Source organism: Lagenorhynchus albirostris, chromosome 2 (assembly GCF_949774975.1).
Source record: "Lagenorhynchus albirostris chromosome 2, mLagAlb1.1, whole genome shotgun sequence".
Lineage (NCBI taxonomy): Eukaryota > Metazoa > Chordata > Mammalia > Artiodactyla > Delphinidae > Lagenorhynchus > Lagenorhynchus albirostris.
Window position 1 is genome coordinate 88,773,512 of NC_083096.1, and position 14,117 is coordinate 88,787,628.

Below are 14,117 nucleotides of genomic sequence, written 5' to 3' on the forward strand. Positions count from 1 at the left end.
CTGGAGTTGGGAGATGAGTTAACCTGGTAAAGGAAGAGTTCCTGAAGGAGGTGATGCAGTAAATTGTGTTCTGAGTCCAACCACTTTTCTAGGTTCTTCTGCAAGACACTTTGGAGGCATATTTGTGGGAAAGAACAAAATGAGAGATCAAATCTCCCTTGATCTCTCTTGACCCTAGAGCCTCTCATTTCTTTTCCCCTTCTGCCTCAAGAGGAGTCCAGAACACCAGAACTTCTCACGGAAATGCTCAGAGAGGTCCCAGACACTACCCATCCTTGTCTCCCAGCCCCAACCTCTGGAGACCTCTGGGAAGCAAGAAGGTAAGACTTCTGTTTTACACACAGGGGAGTATCACGTAGATTCACAAATCAAAGTAGACAACTTGGTAGTCTAAGGCAAAACTTCCATTTAATCATCCTTCTGTCCTACAGTCCCCAATGGATCCCACAAGCAGATGGCTTAAATCCAGTTACAGCAAGAGCAGCTGGTGTCAAAGACCAGGCCTGTCTGACAAGCCTCCTTGTAGGTACATCCATCCACACAGTTGTAGAAGGTGCACTTGCTGGTGGGGCTGGGATAGAGACCGTTGGACTTTCCGGCACAGAATCCACTCTCGCCAGTGCTGCCACTCCCGGGAGCCACAGTGTTGGTGCGGGAGCCCATGGTAGAGGTGGGCACTCTGCAACCTGAGAGAGTAAGAAAAGGGCCCCATAGGTTCTGGGGTGGACTACTTTCCCAGCATGAGTGTTGTGTCTGTAGTGTCACTGGGGGTTCCTCATCTTATCTGAACCAGTGGTTAAATGCTCTGGGCCTGAATCAGTGATACCCAGCTCTGCTATGAGCTATGTGACCACAAACAAGTCACTAACTTCTCTGAGCCTCAATTTCCTCCCTTAAATTATGGAATACTAGTACTATCTCTTAGAATTATTACATAAAGCATTTTCCCATGTGTATGCTGTATAAAATAGTAAGTGCTACAGAATAATTAGCTTTGTTTTTGTTTTATTTTTAAGAGGAAAGCAATGTTATTTATCACCTAAATGCTTGTCCAAATACTATGTTCCATAACCCCCCAAAATCCTACAAAGTGGAAGAATTTTAAAGATTATTTTATTCATGTCAGCTAAGGTGAGAACTGAGATTCAAAACTAGTTCTACCTTGAGTTCAGAGCCTGTGTTATGCCTACTACACTGTTGTCTTTCTTTTTTAAACCACTTTATTAGGTATGATTGACATACAAAGTGTTTACATACAACTTGATGGGTTTGGAGATAAGTACACATTGCGATTTTCACAATCAATGTCGTAAACATACCCATCACCTCCAGAAGTCTCCTCCTGTCCTCTTTATTTATTATTATTTTTTGTGGTAAGAACACAAGATCTACCCTTCCAGCAAATTTTTAAGTATACAATATAGTATTCTTAACTACAGGCACTATGTTGTACAGTAGATCTCTAGGATTCATCCATATTGTAAAACTGAAACTTGCACCCTTTGACTAATACCTCCCTGTTTCTCCCTCCCTAGTTTTTATGTTTAAGTAGACTACACCTGTCTCCAAGAGCACCTGTGAGGATAACTTGAAATCTGAAAGAACCAGCAGAATTGACATGGTCCAGCAGTCAGCACTGGCTGTCCACATGTCTTCCTGGCCCCTTCTGCTTTCTGCACTTGCCCAGGCCTTTGGGTCTGGGGCAAAGCTGTGTGCTGAGAGTAATCGTAATTCTGCTCCTCACTTCAGGGAATGGGCCAGCTGGACCCCTTCAGGGTTCTCCTTCTCTCTTCCCTCTCCTCACCACCTAACTTTGCCATCCCTCCCTTGCCTTGTCTTCTCTGCTCCACAAAGTTCCTAAAGGCTGGAGCTGGGCAGACAGGAACAGGAACAAGGCATTTGTGGTCCTCTCTCTACCCAGGTTCCGGAATGTTCTCCAGGAGCTCCTTGAACAGCTCTACAAGGAAAGCCCTCGGGAACAGGGATGGGCCTTTCTCTCTCACTCAGGGGCTGTCCCTTAGCAGCCACCTGAGTCTCTCTTTCTGGGTCCCAAATGCCAGTTCCCTGTGGACATGCTAGGACAGGTGGAAGATCTGAAGGAGGCTTTCTTTGAGGCCAGACTGGGAGGAGCTCTGGATAGTCTTTTCTTCTTCCTTAATGTCTAGTTTGTTACCTCGTGGCTGGTAGGTGGTGCTTCACTACTTACTGGGAGTGGAGACGCTGAGTGCAGACTTGAGGGCATGCATGAAAGGGTATTTGCCTTGTCCACAGAAAGTGCCTGTGAAGTCATCCAAGCCAATGTTCCAGACCATGGACCCCCAACTAGTTCTTCAGCAGCCACTCACCCTGTGGGAGAGAATCGGGGACACTGTGGGATGTCCTTGCACAAGCGCAGGGAGTGACTCCAGCAGGATGACGGGGAAGGCCATGATCCAGTCATGGAGAGGAGGGAATGGGAGAGTGGCTTTCCCACAGAGACTCTGAGGGAGTCATGGACATATTTGTAGACAAGGAGAGATCTTAGGACTACCAAGTCAGGGAGAATGAGTCTCTCCCCTGCTCTCTGTTATCACCAACCACCTTCTGAGAAGGCTTGTCTGAGTTGGAGCTTGGGTGGTTGTGATGTCAAAAGAGATACAGGGCCCTTCACCTGGCAAGTGTCTGGGCAGAGAGACAGGGCTCCTGATGGGGAGGTATAGGGTGAAGGACTTTGGGGCTGGTAAATAGTAACCACCCAGATATGAGCATGTAAAGGCCAGTGGGCAGAAGCCTAATGGCTCCAAGGATCTCTTGCCTCCCGATGTGGGTTCCTCCTGTATGAAGTTACTGTATGCAGGAGAGGAACAAAGGAGAGGAAGAAACTGATCTACACCATGGCCCTCGGGGTGGAAGAGTGCCTAATTCAGGAAGCACGAATCAGAGCACTGGATCAGGAGCAGAGCAGAGCAGGGAAAGGGGCCAAAAGGGAGTCTCCAGGAGTGGGCGTGGGGGCCGAGGACGGGAAGGCACAGGAGCTGAGGGAAGGGAGGAACCAGCTGCAACTGCCCGGAAGCAGAGGGGCTGTTCCAACCGCCGAGCTCTACACCTGGGCCATCAGCTCCCTTGAGACCTCAGGGCCACCCTGGGTCTTGCCTTACCTCTCTTAGGTGTTTTCTTATAATTCAAATGCACTTGGAGGGCAGGTTCCCTACCTCTCCCAACTGTGTAGAAGGAAGGGTGTGGAGGGCCTTACCTTGAGGGTGAAGCTCTTGGGATTGGCATATCCAATCCACTGATTCCCCTTGTAGGCATAGGGCACCTTCTGGGGAGCGTTCCACACCTCGGTGGCTCCTTTCAAGAAGGAGCAGACCTGGGGCAGGAGGACAAATCACGGCTCAGATGCCCCTGCCTGTGTTTGGCGCACATCTCCCTCCTCCCTCCCTTTATTTTCTGGAATACACTCCTCTCCCCACCTCTCTTTGCTGGAAATAAGAGCTCATGGTTCCAGTTTCACCCCAGCTCCCCTGCTTTCCCTCTTGTGGGTGGCACAGTGGAAAGGGCACAGGCTTGAAAGACAAGACCTAAATCCCAGTCCTGGGTCTGCCAATACCCATCTGTGAGACAAGGGACAGGGCAGCTTCTTTGTGCCTTGTGGCCCAGTTTCCCTTTGAAACGAGTTTCCCTGTTTCTCTTATTTGAAAGAATTTTTGCCAAAAAGAGCCAAGAGCCAACAAGGGGGTGAGAACACATAATGTTTAGGGTCTGAGATTCTGGTGCTGGACAACTTTAGTTTGAATCTTAGCTTGGCCATTTACAAGTTCTGTGATGAGCAGGTTTCTTAATCCCTCTGTGCCTCTGTGTCTTCTTGTGTAAGAGGATAAAATCAGCACCTCACTGTTGTGAGGGTTAAATAGGATGATATATAAAAATCACTGAGAACAGAGCCTGGCTATACATTTGGACCCGGTAAATGTTAACTACTACTAGCATGAAAGATGCACATTTACTCTAAAAGGTGAAAATTTGAGATGTTTTATCAATAGTTCATTCTACCCTTCCCTCCCTATCACATACACTCAGAGCTGGCAACAATGGGGTACCCTGTATCAGAAATCAGAGTATAAATTCTTTCTCTTTGGAAGTATCTATGATCCTTTAGAACAGAAAGTGAATCTCTCTGCTCCTCCGGCCCTCTGGGACATTACTTCAAAGTAGGCAAGACTCCCAGCCTCCTGCGTGTAGGACCTGGCAGTCCCAGGGCCAGAGGTGGGAGCATCCAGGCCATGGCTGGCAGGGTTAGTGAGAGTGAAGGTACTGGCATAAGCCCCAAAGCCCACCATCAGCTCCTCAGCAGGGGCACCTTGATTCTTCCAGTAGTTCATTGCATAATCCTAGAGGCAAGGTAAGGAACATATTACTGTACTAAAAAGCAGCTGAGGATGTGCCCAGAGGCCTGTGGAATAGCCAACATTTTCCACCCAATTTCCTGGCCACTTCAGACATAGCCTGCAGTCCAGACCCTTCCACAGCCCAACCTCACAGAAAGGAAAGTGGTACCCTTCCTTCTGGAACTGGGTGTTAGAGGCAGCGTCAGTCAAGAGGTATAGTACTTAGGTAGCAGGGCCCAGTGTCAACTGGGAATGAAATGTTCCACTATCCTCCTTCCCCTCATACTGGACTTGGCATTTGGGATGGGACTGGGGTTCAGCTGTGCATCCTCTTGTTTTCCCAACTTGTGGAATATAGCAGCTCAGAATTGTTTGAGCATGGGGTATGCTCCTGGGAGAATTTCCCATACCAATTTCTATATCTCTGGTTGCATTCTACACTGAAATCACATCTAGCCAACTTACACACCTACTAATCATTAAGATTTATTATTACAGCTGCCTATGCCATACAAGTTAAGAAGATAACTCTTATGGGATGGGGAGAAAGTGGAAGGGAGGTGAGGAAGATTAGGGGCAAGATAGATCATGAAATGTGCTCCTAGCATCAATGACAATGATAGTTAAATTATTTTTTCAATGTTTGGGATTATCCCAAGCCACTATTCTGCTTCCTTTGGTGTGAAAGATGAATGGGTGTCATTAATCATAGGAAAAAGGAAGCAGGCAACATGAACTGGGTTAAAAAAGATCGCCATCTTTATCTTGTCCATCAAGCTTCCTCAGCCTCCCTTTTGGTCCTTGGCCAGGGATCCCATGACATGCTTTGAAAATATCCATCAGAATTAACTGTCCCAAATCCTTACTCACCACACTGAAGTATTTGTAGTCTCCCTTGTCATTGGGTCCTGCAAACAGGGGGCTGTCCTCTCCTGTGAAGCCATCCCAGGAGCCCCTGAGGTCATAGGTCATCACGTTGATGAGGTCCATGTACCTTGGGCTGTTGAGGGTAGGATACAAGAGAAGAAAAATGATACAGAGGAAATCATAGTCTCCATCCCACTGCCCCTAAAGCTCCTAGTCCCTACTGAATGTGTTGTTTGTAATTACATCATGAGGGAATATGCTTTATTGTTCTTTATTTCATTCTCTCTCACCTTTATTTGAAAAATTGATATATAGAAGGCATACAACCCATAATCAATATCTGGCTGCACTCAGACCTTCAGGTCTTGTAGAAGTTTGAAACTCAACTAACCTTTTCCAAATAGCCTTTTATCATTGAGAATTTTGGCTGGCTTCCCACGCCTCTCTCTCAGGCTTTGGGGTCATCTTATTGTTTTGGGACAGAGCCCTCTCTCTCCAAGGTACCTGAGCATTGGCTAATCTATGGGGCAGGTCTCAGGGTTACTTAGCTCCGAACTTGGGCTCCTGGGCTTGGGGTTTACTTACTTTGACATCTTGGGGATCTGGTAGGCAGTTTCAATGGTACCTTAGCCAGCTGACACAACAGCAGAAATCAACAACCTAGGCTTGTTGCTCTGTGTGGCTTCATGCTCAAAAGCCTCATATATTTCCTGTGAAACAGAGGACACTGGAATCAGGCTGCAAGGACCAATGAACATTTGACAAGGTCATGATTCTTACAAAGAAAGCTGAACAGTGCTCAGCTTAGAGTTCTTTGCTTCAAAAACTGTTGTTGGGGGGTTTCCCTGGTGGCGCAGTGGTTGAGAATCTGCCTGCCAATGCAGGGGACATGGGTCTGAGCCCTGGTCTGGGAGGATACCACATGCCGCGGAGCAACTGGACCTGTGAGCCACAACTACTGGGCCTGTGAGCCACAACTACTGAGCCGCTCCACAACAAGAGAGGCCACGACAGTGAGAGGCCCGTGCACCGCAATGAAGAGTGGCCCCCACTTGCCACAACTAGAGAAAGCCCTCACACAGAAATGAAGACCCAACACAGCCAAAAATAAAAATAAATAAAAAAATAAAACAAACAAAAAGAACTGTTGTTGGTCTCTGGGAACAACAATGAGTTGTCTCCCCAAAACTTGTACTGAGGGAAATTTGGTGACCCTCTAAGAGTCATAAATAATGTCCAGAGCAGAAATATAAAAAAAGAAAGCTAATATATGGACAAAAAGTAATGGCTCTTAGCGCTACAGACTATATATGATTAAATTTAACAATTGGAAAAATCAATCATGGAAGAAGAGGAAATAAGAGTACTGACGCAATCATTGGTGCTCAATCAAGCTGCCCAGGGGAGAGGACACTCTGGCCCAACAACTTTATGTCTGGCCCTGGTGGCAGGAGTACCTCTTCGCTGGAAACATCTGGTTCTACTTACCAGAGTGAGGGGCCATTGAACATCTCAGTCTGTAACTAGCTCACCTTGCCCTACATGCTGCCCCCCAAGGAAGGACCTGTTTGAGGACTATTTGACTTCCCATAGCTGTGCTTAGAACATGAATGTTTCAGACTCCTTGGCAGATTTCTTACTGTAAATAAATTAACTTTCATACTCCCTTACAGTAGTCTCTATAACTTGGTCCTACAAGTTTTCCCTGAAAGAAAAATCTGATCTTACGCTATAGAAATCAGGCTTTGAGCCAGAAGAACTGAGATTCACACCCTCAGGTGTATTTAGCCTCTCTCAGAACCCCTCATCATATAGTGGTCTTCTCCCCAGTCCATTGTGGACCAGATCCTATGTTCTTTGGACACAGGGACTGTGAGTCATCTTCAACAGGACAGTGAAGAGCTGCTTGGTGTCAGCTGGGTTGCCACAGTTGCCAGGATACTCCCAATCAATGTCCAGCCCATGGAAGTTGTACTTCCTCAGAAACCATATGGCTGACTGGATGAAGGTCTGGTGGTTCTCAGCAGGGCCACCATGTTGGAGAATCTGGAGTCAGCAAGTCATTATGATCTTAGTGGCAGTGATGGGCTTCAACGTGGACTCTCTCAAGGGCAGGATTCTATTATGCGGCACTTGGGGCTGGGGTAGGGGTGGGGTGGGGGGACACAGGAGGAAACAATAGTGGCCTAAGCTCCTGGGTCCTCTGTCTTGTCACTTAGCCTCCTATTTGTCCAGATGCATATTCAGTTATTCAGACATTCATTTGACATTTGGTAGTGCTGGGATATAGTGGTGAATACAATAGAGTTTCTGCCCTGGAGAAGCTCCTATAAAGGAAGGTATAGATAAGTAGATAGGCAGGTGGTAAGAGCTGTGATAAAGGAAGGACAGACTTCAAAGAGAGCTCTGACCAGAAGGTTATAGGATATCTAAATTTATACCTGAAGCCAGAGGCCACCCACTTCAGAGAATTCAGAGCCCTTGGAGTTTGGAAGAGACTGAGTAATCTGGGAGCGATTCCTCTGTGAATGCAAAGTCTTACCCTTGGGTTCCAAAGTTCCAGCCCCAACAGATAGCAGGGTTTTCAGTCCCCTGTTGCTGGAGATAGAAAGATCCCAATGTAAATAAAATTCCACAGGCGAGGAGATGTCATCTGCTGGTCAGTCTCTCCACCCTCGTATCCCACACCTGAGCAGCGCCAGGCCTACCCCATTACCAGTCTCTGATCTCGCACTGGGAGCAGAGCTCTCTGTAGGAGCAAAGTACTGTCTTACTCTGGGTACCTCCAGGACACAGTATAAATGCTCATTGAACAGGTTCCTCTTCCTGGCCTTGCCAGTGGGCTGGTGGATCCTGATTCAACAGGAAGCTTCAGGGGAAGACAAGGCAGGACATCCTAGGGAGGATGGAAGAACCTAAAAGTAGTCCCTTAGCACAGATGGTAGAGGGGCCGGAGCTGCCAGGATACACTAGGCCAGAAAGCTGAAAGTCTGAGACTCTTAAAGGAAAGAACAAGGAATAGAGGCAGTAGAACTGTCTACCATTTACTGAGTGCCTACCAAATGCCAGGTACTTTACATGCATTGCTTCTGTCACCCTTACAATCCCAATGGGCAGGAAGTATTAATCTCACTTTGCCCTTTAAGTGATATTCAGAGAGCTTAAGCAATCTGTTCCAGATCACCCAGCTACTAAGGTTGGCAGAGCCAGGATTTAAACCTAACTCCTCTATTCCATGGTGTCTCCCAGCAGGCACCCAGGTCCTGTGAGCTTGATCTTAAAAACTACCCACTGGATTCCCAACTGGACCGAAGTGTCAATTAACCTATCTGATAAACTGATCAGGCATTCCTGATTTCTGCCACTTACTAGTTCTGTGGGCAAGGGAAAGCTTTCAACCTCTCTACAGTGCAGTTTCCTCAAGCTTAAAATATCTTTTAAACTTTAACATGCCTACTTCCTAGTGTTTGTTGTGGGGGTTACATAAATAATAAATGAAAAGCACCTAGCATAATGTCTGGCCCACCCAATTCATTGGTAGTCACTCAGTACATGTGCTAAGTGTTTACTGGCACGAGAACCATCTCAGGTTAAATTGGCAGCTAGCCCATAGGTTGGTGTGGGTCTGTACTGCAACATGGCAACCTCCAGGGGACTGTATTCACAATGAATCCCTTGTGGATGGCTCCTCATGGGACACATAGCATTCAATGCGAAGGATCTGCTGAGAAAATAATCCAGACAAATGACAGCAACCTGCCTCTCCTAGGGAGAATGATGCCAATAGCTCTGCCAATGAGGCATGAGAGTGATTGCAAACAGGACTCAAAGACGAGGCATTCTGGTGTTGGTGTCTCTAAGGACTTCTGAAAGACCCATGTGAAAACCTCCAACCCAGCCCAGAGCCCAAGCCCAGAACTCACTAGTGCTTGAGGCCATTGAGGCTGGCATAGAGGGTCTCATCATTCCACTCAATTGTTGTCATCTGGTTGTTGGTCATGCCAGTGAAAGCAAAGATGATGTGTGTGCAGAGACAAGGGTCCACATTCTCGAGCATGTAGCGGGCAATCCCAGGACGGTACTGGCTCCAATTGGTGAAGTAACAGACAATTTTGGTTGCTGTGACTGGAACGGCAGGGAAATAAGAGGTGGCTCCTGCCCTGACTAATATCCCTTGTCCCCAGGGCACCCTGGTACTCCCCATCTTCACATGGGGCACTTACCCAGCTGCAGCAAGAGGGCCAGCCCTAAAGAAGAAAAGAGATCTTGGTCAGAGGGTAGCAGGGTCATTCTTTCCCTGGCTGACCTGAGACAGCACTCGGCAGTAAATGGAGAAGGGGAGCTGGGGCCTGGTACCCCCTCTGCTCTATAAATCCTTTCCCAACATGGACCCCTGCATGATGATTTCAGGGAAAGTAGCTAATGTAGGCACTCGGTGAGCTACCTGGAAGCTCAGATGATAGTGAGCAGTTCAGGAACCAGGAACACATGTTGTTATTCATTCAACAAACTCATATTAAGTACTGAGTTCTGAAGACAAAAAGAAAAACTAGACAAACTCCCTGCCCTCAGAGAACTCTGAGCCTGGTGGGGAAGTCAAACCTGTAAGCACAACCAAACCTCAGCTCAATGCAATGAGACAAGTGTTAAAATTGAGATATGCACAGGATATTATAGAGAACAAGTCAGGGAAGACTTCCCAAGAGAGGTGACATTGGGACTGGGCTCTCTGTTCTCCCTCTAGGCTCCTTTGGGATTTGTGCTTTCTTATCCCTATCACAGCATGTTTCACCCTGAAAGCACTAATTGTTTATTGGTCTGCCCACTAGAATATGAACTCCCTGAGGGCAGGGACTGTGCTTACACCGCTGAATCCCCACTACCCAGCCCAGTGCCTGGCACATAGTCAACTCTCTGTCCATATGTATTGAATAAACAGACCCTAAAGATAAACCAAAGTGGTGGAGAAGGGCAGAGGAGGCACCAGAGGTGGAGAAGGGGAGGGCAGGCAGAGGGCCCCCTCAGGTAGTCATACCCTTCACACTAAGGACTAGAACTCACTTTTCCAGAACCAGTTTCACTCTACTTCTCAACTGAAATTATGCTCCTAAATTTTATTTCCATCCAAGCTACCCAGTTGTACCCAAGATGCGCTGTGCTATCTGACTCAGTGACCATTCTCATTGGGCTCCTACCCACAGTTGCGACGTCATCTCTAGGGATGAGTTAGCACTGGCGGAACTGCATTAGCTCTTTAAGGTCTTGTCTGCCTCTCTCCCTGGAACCCTCACACCTATCCCCAAAGTACACAATCAGAAAAACCTCTGCCTCATCCAGTTTTCTGCTAACTGTTCCTGTTAGTTGATTAATCCTTGGTCAAGTGTATGCACTGAGCTCCCGCTCTGTGGCTGGCAGTGAGGAGGCATCACAGAACATCAGAACTAGAATGGCTAGCCCAGGAGTTGAGGAAGATGGTGGAAGAGTAAGACGCGGAGATCACCTTCCTCCCCACAGGTACATCAGAACTAGAATGGCTAGCCCAAGTCTTCCATCACGCTACATGGGGAAATGGCCTTGTCCTGATTCACCAGAGTTATCCATTTTCTTTCCCATCTGAAGCCCTTGGGTGATTAGTGGGCCCTTCCTTCCTCTTCCTCTCCCTCTCTTCCTTCCCCACTATGTTATGAACCCAAGGAACCTGCAAGAGAGAAAGGGGACAAGGAAGCCTTGGAGGATAGAGAGTGAGGGTGGAGGTAGAATAAATAGAGGAGAAAAAGCAGATACTCTGAAAGCTCACCTGGGCCACCTGGGACAGACTCACCGGCAAGAATCAGCAATTTCCCCTTTTTGATGGGAAGTGCTCATTGCGAGTTCCAGGGCTGAATGGGCACTCAACAGCTTTTTATAGGGAACACTGGAGGCCTTGCCACCCCGCACCTGGCTCCCTTCAGCAAGCAAGGCTCCCTTCCTCTGACCCAGGAATAAAGGGGTAGCAGGGGACACATAGCTCCCACTTATCCTCTGAACCTTATCTGTGTTTTCCTTCTTAGGTAATCAACCCCAAGACACAATGGAGACTCGGTAAGAACAGCCTTAAAAGGTTATTGACTGAAGGTACTTTTAGGAAAATGGTATATCTGGCACAGGTATAAGGCTGGTCTAGGATTCAAAGTCATTACAGGTCCCAGTAGGCCCTACATGTCCAAAGAGACCATCTGGACTCTAGGGGATGAGTATGGACAAGGGAAGTGAGGCTGCCATTTGACCAGGATTTATCGCTGGCCAGACAAGGGTAGGCAGCCCTGCCCAGCCTCCAACTCCTTGATTCCATTGTAACAATAGATGTCAGGTAATGGCTACCAGTTTGTGAGGTTTCACCAAGTCTGCAGTGAGAAAGCATCACTTTTCAAACTTGCTTCCGTTTAACTGAAGGTGGCCCGGTTTTCAGAGGATGGAGGAAATTCACGGGGTGCAGACATTTATAGTTAGGCTTTGCTTCAGACGGGAGAAGCAGCAAGTCCTTGGACAAGGCCCCAGGCAGCCATAAAAATCAGAGCAAAGACAGCAGCAAAAATGTCTGTGGATCGAGGCACTGAGGATCACAATGTTTTAGGACCTGCCTCCTTCCCTCCACTCCACTCCCAGGCTAACTGCCTAGACAGGAGGGGATGCACCTACAGGAAGCCCACTATGAGGCCACATCACAGATGTCCAGACCGCGTCTCAGGGTCACTCAGCCCCAGAAGGCAATGAGAGGAGCAAAGGTGTGGTTTTTCCTCTGGCATTGACACCAGCCCCAGGACACACACTGAGTCCGACTAAAATCCCAGTTGGGATGGGTGGCACTGCTGGCCGCACTCCAGGCAACACCTACCTGCTACTTAGAGACCTACTAGGTGAGTGTTCAATGTCTTCTGAAAGATGCTGATCAGACCTTTGGGAACTTCTAATCCAGACCCATTTAAGGGCAATCTGGGTTCACAGAGAATACAGGAATGGCTCCTACAGATTTCAATATAAGTATGATGGGCTCCTGGCAATCCCATGGCTGTTATCCTTCCCAGGCCTTTGACTCAGTTGGCCTCTAGTCATTGACTGCCAAGCACTTGAGGCATTAACTAACTGGAATTGGCCGGGTCTTGAAAATAGTAATAACAGCTCACATTCATTCAGCCTGTGCAATGTGCGAGATGATTAAGTCATTTAATCCTCAAATCAACCCTTTGAGGCAGATTATGGTCATCCCTTTTACACACTGGGGAAACTGAGATTTAAGGGAAATTAATTAACTGTCTAAGGTCACACTGAGAATAAGTAGAGCTGAGACCCAAGCAGAGACAGCCTGCCTCTGGGACCTGGGTTCTCTTGCTCCACCATCCCTCACCCACACCACCCTATACAACGGCACATACGGCTCCTCTATGGCAGAGGACTCCTACCTAGCCTTAAAAAGTCTCCTGAAAGAAGTTGTTTGGGTGGGGCGGGGGGGTAGGAGGTTGATCAGGGTTCCTCTCCAATCTCAGCTAAACAAAAGGCCCTAATCTCCTTAATCTACTCCTGGATATTTGCAAAGCAAAGTGTTCTCTCCTCACAGCAGGTGTGAGAAAGGAATCCATAGAGTTCAGGGCTTGGAGCCCAAGACATAGACCTTTGATGGACTCTTGGGCTCCATGCGAGGCCAAGGTAACTGTGTTGGACAGCTGTCCATGATAATCAAAGTAACAATAGACACAAATAATGTTTTTGATGTGTCACATACTAGCCTAAATTCTTTGCAAATATTACCTTACTTACCCCTCATATCTCCAGCAGCAGGCACGCTTATTATCCCCATTTTACAGAGAAGAGTGGAGCACAGAGAAGGTAAGTAACTTGGCCAAAGTCACACAGTAAGTTAGTGACAAAGCCAGGATGTGAATCCACGCAGTCTGACTCCTGACTGTGCTCTTAATCATTTCACTCTTCTGCTTCTCAAGAACACAACAACCTGAGGAAGCAAAGGACTGAGCCAGAGTTAGAAAACCAGAGAGGTACCCCAAACAACGTATACCTTATAGTAAGAAGATCTGAGCTCTGGGGCAGCATTTAGTGGGCCTTGGGCACAAAGTTCCCCCTAGTCTCCAGCAGCATTTGCCACCCCTGTTTTTTCATATGTACATCTGATGTTTTCTCAACCATAAAGGAATAAATCCCCTGGTACTCCCACTCTCACTCACCTTCGGATCATGTAGCCACCTCTAAGCCCCTTCACCTGCAGAAATTCTGGTGCTGAGGCAGGAGATAGATGGGTTCCAGGCTAGGCATTTACAACTAGCCTCCTGTTTACATTTCTTGAGGAAGGAGGCATGTGGGTTCTAGACTAGACACTTACAACCAGCCTCCTGTTTGCCCTTCGAGATGGAAATAACAACAGGAACAGGGTAAATAGCTGGACTTTGCCTCCTGTGGACACTTTAAGATAACAGTTATGGCAGGGACAGAGAGGGGCTAAACCCTGCTTGAGTAAAAGATCAAGAGGTCACATATTTCCCATCCTTGGGTCAAGGGAGATACTGCACATGCACAGAAAGTCTCCTTGTTGGTCAAACAGGAGGGGGCACCACCCCAGAATAGGTGCTGCCAAGGCCCCCCATAGGGCTCTGGGCTGGAATCCATCTTGGAAAAAGTAGTGCACACCTGTTGGGGAGGGTCCTAGGACAGGTCAGGTGTGGAAAAAGAAACCAGGTCGTTGGCCACAGGTAAACAAAGACCCGGAAGAACTGCCCGATATAAATGACTTAACCGCCTCTTTACTGCACTCATTAGGGAGGACGCCCACACCCTTTCTCTCCTGGTGTGTATCTTTGCCCTGCTTCTTTCTTAACTAAACAAACTGTTTCTCTG

General features: G+C 47.6%; 1 pseudogene; it reads right to left on the minus strand.

Moving 5' to 3' along the window:
- Window positions 1–459: 459 nt before the first annotated feature.
- Window positions 460–9,524, minus strand: LOC132515485 (acidic mammalian chitinase-like; annotated as a pseudogene).
- Between the last annotated feature and the right edge of the window lie 4,593 nt (window positions 9,525–14,117).